Consider the following 7739-nt stretch of genomic DNA (forward strand, 5'->3'; position numbering starts at 1 on the left):
CTTGGGAACCAGCTGTATACCCTAAGGTGGGATGTCGTTGGTAACAGCTAGGTCAGCTGAGAGCAGCCAGCATTCTCACTGGTAGACAGTCCAGTCAGCTGATCAAAGCAACATGGCTGCTCCCTACCTCTGCACATGTGGAACCCCTAATACTGCCGAACTCACAGAGAAACCCTAGCTTCTGCATGCACTAATGCCGCACCCGGCGTCCGACCGCCTGCATGAGCCAAGGAAGCTGGCACAGCGGTAAGTGACCCCCTCCGCAAACACATGAATCTCTTCTGCCTGTTATAAGGTACCTCATTAATGGTCACAGCTGTACAAAATGTGTCTCTGTGGTAGAATTGTGTCTGACTGTAATAGTTGGAGGTGTAGTATGGCTGACCGCCGGTCAGCATACCAACGCAGGGATCCCGGCAGCATACCGACGCCGGGATTCCGGCGGGAAGGGGCGAGTGCAGCAAGCGGGTCGCCACGGGTTCTATTCCCACTCTATGGGTGGGTGTCATGGACACCCACGAGTGGAAATAGTCCCTGTTGGTCGGCATGCCGACCATTGGGATAGTGAGGGGTCGGGATGCTGGAAGAGGGGTCATGTGACTGTCGGTCTCCCAACCGCCGGTCACATGACTACCACCCATAGTTGGGGAGTGTGATTTAATTAAGGGAACCAGTCACTTCACGATTGTTTTCAGTTCTTTATTAAAAATGAAAACAAGTGTGCTATGTGGATGAAAACAATATGCAGGATCATATCCAGGGCTGTGGAGAGTGGAGATGGGCCCAGGCACAGAAGGGGAGCATGGTCAGCAAGGGAGGGCACATTGAGCCACAAAAGAAGGTGGGGAGCGGGGGGGCATTATGTGCTGCAAGGGGGGCAAAGTTCCCATCAGCAACTGGCCCAGGCCAGGGACACCGGGAGGGGAGGAGCGAGCACTAATCACCGGGGCTTGTTGGAAGGGCACGGCCTGGGCCCAGGTCAGCCGCTAATGGGGACATTGCCAGGACTATCGAACAAGCCCATTCCCTTGTAAAAAGTACCCTGCTGCATCACCATACAGAGTTATCACTGCTGCTTCTAAAGAAGTGATAGCAACTCCAACCTCATCGGAATCAGGCCCTGAGAACATTCATTCTGATGCAGTGCAACATGCAGCAACGGGTATGGGTCATTAGGTCGACAAGATTTAGGTCGACAGTCATTAGGTCGACCACTATTGGTTGACATGCACTAGGTCGACATGGTCATTAGGTCGACATGGTCATTAGGTCGACGTGAACAAGGTCAGCATGGAAAAAGGTCGACATGGTTTAAAAAAAAAAAATTGGTGTCGTTTTCTTCGTAAAGTGACCGGAAACCCCAGGGGGGAGTGGCCTGGCTGGCAACTGAGGAGGCTGCTTTTCATATGGGCTCCAGCCTGCAGATCTACAAAAAAGCCTATTAATGGTATATTAGCAGCCTTCTCCCCACAGAATCTCAACCCCAATCCCTCCTTAAGTGTCATCATCCCTGTGGGTAAGTGTCGCGGAATCGGGAGGAGGCATTCCCACATCCACAAAGCCGGGGACTCGATTTTGGAGACGAGCTGGGAGGTACAGCGGAGCTGCGCGCGGGAGTCCTGAGACCACGTTTCCTGATACACTACCTGCTGGCGCCTGACTCACCGCTCCCTACCGCCACCTGAGTACCCGCATTGACAGCCGGGGGATGAGGAGGGAGACGAGGGGAGATCTCCGGGCGCACATACTCTGGAGCGGCGGCCATCTTGTCTGGATGTGGTGAGGTATACAGTGGATGCCCAGCGCCGGAGCCTTTAGTATGTGTCACGGGGAGCCCCTGCCTGCGGCTTCTTCTCCCCCTCCCTCTCACTACAATATATCTGCCTGTTTGCTGCAGCCCTAGCTGCTGAGCCTTCTCACACAGCCTTTTCAGTCTTAGTACTAATAGTGTAATCACTTAATTCTGAATCTGCTGTGCCTGTCATTCCATTTTTAGCTCTGCACAACAAACGTATTTAATTCATCTCCTCATATATGTAACTGGTGCCAGCCGTACACCACCGATTATCACCACCTTGACAGCCCCCACCTCACCCTGTACGTGCTGGGGATTGTTCCATCTTCTGACCATACACAGATCTCCATTCCCTGGATGACGCTGCTGGACAGGTCATTCGGGTGAAGGAAACAGCTCTGGTTTACGGAGCGCATTGCGTTTGTTTACTCCTGTAGATACAGGTGGTTTTCTCACATCTCTCTGCACCCAGCGGTGTTTATAATATGTATCTCTTTCTACACTCCCATGTGATATAAACAGAATGATAATGTGTAGGCGCTGACCGTGATCACTTCTCTTACCGAACACAGCATTGGACATCTTTTAGCCTGTCTCAATATTGCCTATAGTGTTTCTTGAGCATGTTATGGACAAATTTGTCACCTTATCGGCTCCTAAACCTCAATGTGTCAAAGGAAGTGGAAAGTGGGCTGTGTCCATCCCTGAACTGCCTCCTACCCCTGAGCCCTGCGATTTCCCTGTACTGGGTCTAGACGGATCTGACGTGATGCCACCTAAAGCCTCTTCCAAGCCTCCTTCCTATGCTGAGATTGTGAAAGCAATTAAGGAAACAGTGGAACCTCTACTTCAAATACAGGCTGACAAGCTTATGTCAGCGGTCTCCGATATTAAATCAGAGTTAAATTCTATGTCTCACAAAATCTACGTTAATGAGAATCGCATAGGGGCTAACTTTCAAGAGATCGAAGACCTAAAGCAGCAGGTGTCACACCTGTCGTCCTCTCGGCAACATATGATGTCGAAGATAGGTGAACAATTTGAGGATAGTAGGCCTTCTGGAAACTATTAGGGGCCCGGATTTGTTTCAATTTCTGTTGTCCGATCTGCCTGAAATACTTGGAATCCCTGACGAATTATCCTCATTAGAAATTGAAAGAGCACATCGCTTGGGCCCACCGAGACAAAACCAACCAAGCTCGTCCTAATATGTAAGTGTCTAAATATGTAAGTGTCTAAATTTTCACCATAAGGAACTGATCTGGTCTACAGCTAGATCTAAAGGCCCTTTGAAATGGGATGGCCAGCGGCTTTTTCTGTTTCAGGACTATTCCGCAGAGGTGTCCAGAGCTCGACACGAGATGTCAGCTGTCTGTTCCCAACTGGTTCAGTCTGGTACTAAATTTGCGCTGCTATACCCGGCCCGTCTACGCATCTTCTTACCCCAAGGTCCGAAAGACTTTTTCTAATGTAGAGGATGCGAAGGCGTTTCTGCAACGGGTGGCTGACACCCCAGAACCTACTGCAATGGACCAGAATGAATGAAGTTGCAGGCGGGCAGATGTGCCATGATACATGCTTAAGGGAATGGTGTTATATCCTCTCTAGCACTGTTTTATCAAACTGTGTAGACTTATAGCCAGATGGTGTCGTCTTGATTTATATTCAAATGCTATTTTTCACATGGCTCTTGATTATGATGGGCTCCTGGATCGACTACATGTTTTACTGTGGTTACAGTGGACCCGCGTCCGAGCCTATAGAGCACAATAGTTTATGGCAGAGTTTTTGACCCTGTGATTATGTGTTTTGTACTTGTCTATTCTATACCACTGTTCTGTTCCTTAGGGCGTTATTTATAAGAATTTACAAATAGTTTTCAAGTATTCTCAAAAGATTCCCAGCCAATGTAATTTTCTATTTACCTTTTTGATACTGGGGGAATTTATATCCCCCTCCTCGTTTTTGGTTCGAGGGTGTTCACGGTTACTGCTGAGGGTTGTTTTTTAGGTAAACGACCAAATGTTTCACAGCTATTTTTTCTGTTTTCTGTTCTTCTCTATTTCTTGCTTTGTCTTCCATTTCCTCCCCCTCTCTGCTGCATTTCTATCTCCTTTTTTCCCAGGGGGTCGGGGTGGTGCTCCTCACTGGAGTGTGCCGTTGATACATGTGAGTATATTATTACAGCTGCCTTTCCTTGCCTTATATTGTACTTTAGGGAATGCTATGTGTCCCACTATATTAACCTTACTTGTCACAAAATATTGCTTCCCAGGTTAAGATTTTTTCCTGGAATGTGAGGGGTATCCATTCCCCTATCAAACGCAGACGGATAATTACATATATGAATAAGGTAAAGGCAGACGTAATTATGTTACAGGAGACCCATTTGACTCCAGATGAGCATTTGAAACTTACTATGCTTCGTCTTCTTACACCTCAAAAGCGAGAGGAGTAGCTATCCTAATTTGTAGCGGAGTTTCATGTGAGATACACCACCAGATAGTTGACGCGGAAGGCAGGTATATTATATTGGATTTAACTCTGGAAGGATCCAGATACATTTTGTGTAATGGAAATGCCCCCACCATTTATGAGAAATCTTTCTACCTGAAAATCACCGACCTTCTCAGGCCATACACCAATACACCTATTATTTTAGGAGGTGATCTGAATTTGGTCTCATCTGTGACTTTAGATAGAAAGGCTGCTTCTTCTCGGAGATAGACCCTTCCAAAGACTAATCTAACATATTTGTCCACACAATTGGGTCTTATAGACATTTGGAGACTCCATAACCATATTGAACTTGAATACACATATTACTCTGCCACTTTTAATTCATTTTCTCGCCTGGATTACTTTTTTGTTTCAGACACCCTGTCAGACAAAATTACTGATACCAGCATAGAACCTATACTGATTTTGGATCATGCCCACATTTCGATTACTATACGAACCAAATTTATACTGGGCTCTTGTTCCCAGTGGTGGTTCCCGACCAAGTTAGTGGGGTCTCAACAATTTCAAAATATGTTACATGCTGCATGGGATTCCTATAGGCTTAACAGCTCTTTGCATGAATTGGACCCGGCTCTGTTTTGGCAGACAGCAAAGGCAGTGCTGCGGGGTGAAATCATCGCATTTGTATCCAAATTTAAGAAAGAATTAAATTCCACTTATTGTGTTGCCCAATCTTCCCTTACTTCTTAATTTCAAGAGTTCAAGTCCTCTCCTACATTGGCCACACACAATTCTTATAAACAAGCTAAACTACATTTTGATCAGGTTTTGACACAACTAGATAACAAATTCCTCAACGCGGGTAAACACAATATCTTCCAATTCGGTAATAAAACCAGCAAGTTATTGTCCAATCTTCTGAAGACTGACACTGGCCCCCATCATGTAGCAGCCTTAAAGGATGATGAGGGAAAATGCCACTTCCAGGGCAATAAGATCTCTGATATTCTTCACACATTTTACAAGGAACTATATTCTCAGGACCCTATCAATAACTCAGCTAAACGAGTCTTTTGGGACGGTTTATCACTGCCGCAACTTTCCTCGGATTTTTCGGATTCACTCATTGCCAAATCACCACCCAGGAGGTTCTGGACACAATTAAATCACTCAAAATGTAAAATCTCCAGGCCCCGATGGTTTGTCATTGGAGTTTTACAAAATTCTTTCTTCAAATATCAGTGGCCCATTGGCTTCCTTTTACAACCCAATCTGCTCTTTTCACATAGCCCCTCAATACTTTAATTCAGTGTTGATTAGGGTTCTCCCTAAACCGGGACGGGATTCACTGTTGCCTTCCTCCTATAGACCCATAACGTTGCTTAACGTTGATTATAACATTTTCACAAAACTCTTGTCGGAGAGAATGAAAAAATTACTCCCAACTGGCTTTATATGGGGGAGGCATTCAGTGACCAACATCAGGAAGATTCTTATGGTTATTCAGGCCTTAGAGTTGTCTCGGGCGGGTGGTCCTGCTTTCCTGTTGTCTTTAGATGCTGAGAAAGCCTTTGATCTGGTTACGTGGGATCACCTGTTCGAGACTCTCCCCCACAGTTTATTTATATGGTACAGGCTCTTTACCATAACCCCCTCACCCAGATTTTCACCAACAAATTCCTTTCGACCCCATTCCCTACTCAGAGAGGCACTAGATAGGGATGCCCGCTATCACCTCTCCTGTTTGTGGTAGCCCTGGAACCCCTAGCCGTTGCTCTTCGACAACTTCAAACTTTCACGGGTATTATGGTGGGTGGTGTGCAAACTAAAATGAGTTTGTTCGCGGACGACATGCTCCTGTTTGTAAGTAACCCTTTGATTTCTATCCCGTCCACTTTTTATACCATAGCTAAATTCGGTTCGAGTGAATGCTAGTAAGTCAGACCTTCTCCATATTGGCCCCCAGATAGCTCCCACAGACCTTTCAGGACTTGTACCCCAACTTAAACTTAATACAGGCACACTGAAGTACCTAGGAATACACATTCCTTCGCAGACTTCTCATGTGTACTTAGCTAATTATACCCCAATCCTACAGAAATTGAAGCTTCAGTTGGAAAACTGGATGGAACTCCCTCTTTCCATTCTTGGTAGGACTGTAGTGATAAAATCAGTGTCTTTCCCCAAGCTGGCATACTTGCTCCAGATGCTTCCTATAGTGATATCCAGGAAGGATGCTTTATTATGCTCCAGAATGTTCTCCAAATTTATATGGAAAAATGGAAAATCTCGTATGCCCAAAGCCCGCACGTACCTTAGTAAACAGAGGGGGTGGGGGGGTGGGGGGTGGAATGTCCCAAATATCCAGTTATTTGCTAGAACAGCCTTTCTCCAGTACTCCTCGGATTGGCTCTTGAACCAAGACTCTTACACTAACCCATCCCTGGAAGAGGCGCTTTTCTACCCGTATTCTCCAGCTGCTCTCTTGCACATGCCTATGAGAGATATCCCGAAGGATATCAGAACTAACATCTTATTTAACAACACTTACAAAGCCTGGGTAGCGATCCATAAAAACCTTCATAGTGATGCCTACTCTACCCCTTATATCCCTATTTGGGGTAACCCTGGTTTCCAACCGTCATTGCAAAATAAAATGTTCTATACATGGAAATTGCAGGGAATTCATGCAATTAAAGACGTCTTTGATCCAGGTGGTCAACTCCTTTTTTCCCCCCAATTACGTGATAAATACTCCGTACCGCAGAGACAGTTTTTCATGTACCTTCAGCTTAGACACTATATTAATGCTCTGGATGACCCTATGGGTCTGTCTTCTTTGTCCAAATTCATACAGACTCTCTTACCATTTTGCCGTACTTGTTCATTTAAAATTAGACTTCTGTACACTAAACTGATTGATGCTAACATCCCTTCTTGGAACTCACTCTCTTCAGCTTGGAAGAGGGAGATCCCGGACCTCCCTGACATCTCAGATATATTGACCAACACGAAACACGCTCTCAAACATTTGAAACCAGCCAAGTTACAGGAAATACATATTAGAACCATTATAGGTTGAGTATCCCTTATCCAAAATGCTTGGGACCAGAAGTATTTTGGATATCGGATTTTTCCGTATTTTAGAATAAATTGCATACCATAATGAGATATCATGGCGATGGGACCCAAGTCTAAGCACAGAATGCATTTATGTTTCATATACACCTTATACACACAGCCTGAAGGTAATTTTAGCCAATATTTTTAATAACTTTGTGCATTAAACAAAGTGTGTGTACATTCACACAATTCATTTATGTTTCATATACACCTTATACACACACAGCCTGAAAGTAATTTAATACAATATGTTTAATAACTTTGTGCATTAAAAAAAGTTTGTATACATTGAACCATCATAAAACAAAGGTTTCACTATCTCACTCAAAAAATTCAGTATTTCGGAATATTTGGATAT

The sequence above is a fragment of the Pseudophryne corroboree genome, chromosome 6 (assembly GCF_028390025.1).
Source record: "Pseudophryne corroboree isolate aPseCor3 chromosome 6, aPseCor3.hap2, whole genome shotgun sequence".
NCBI lineage: Eukaryota > Metazoa > Chordata > Amphibia > Anura > Myobatrachidae > Pseudophryne > Pseudophryne corroboree.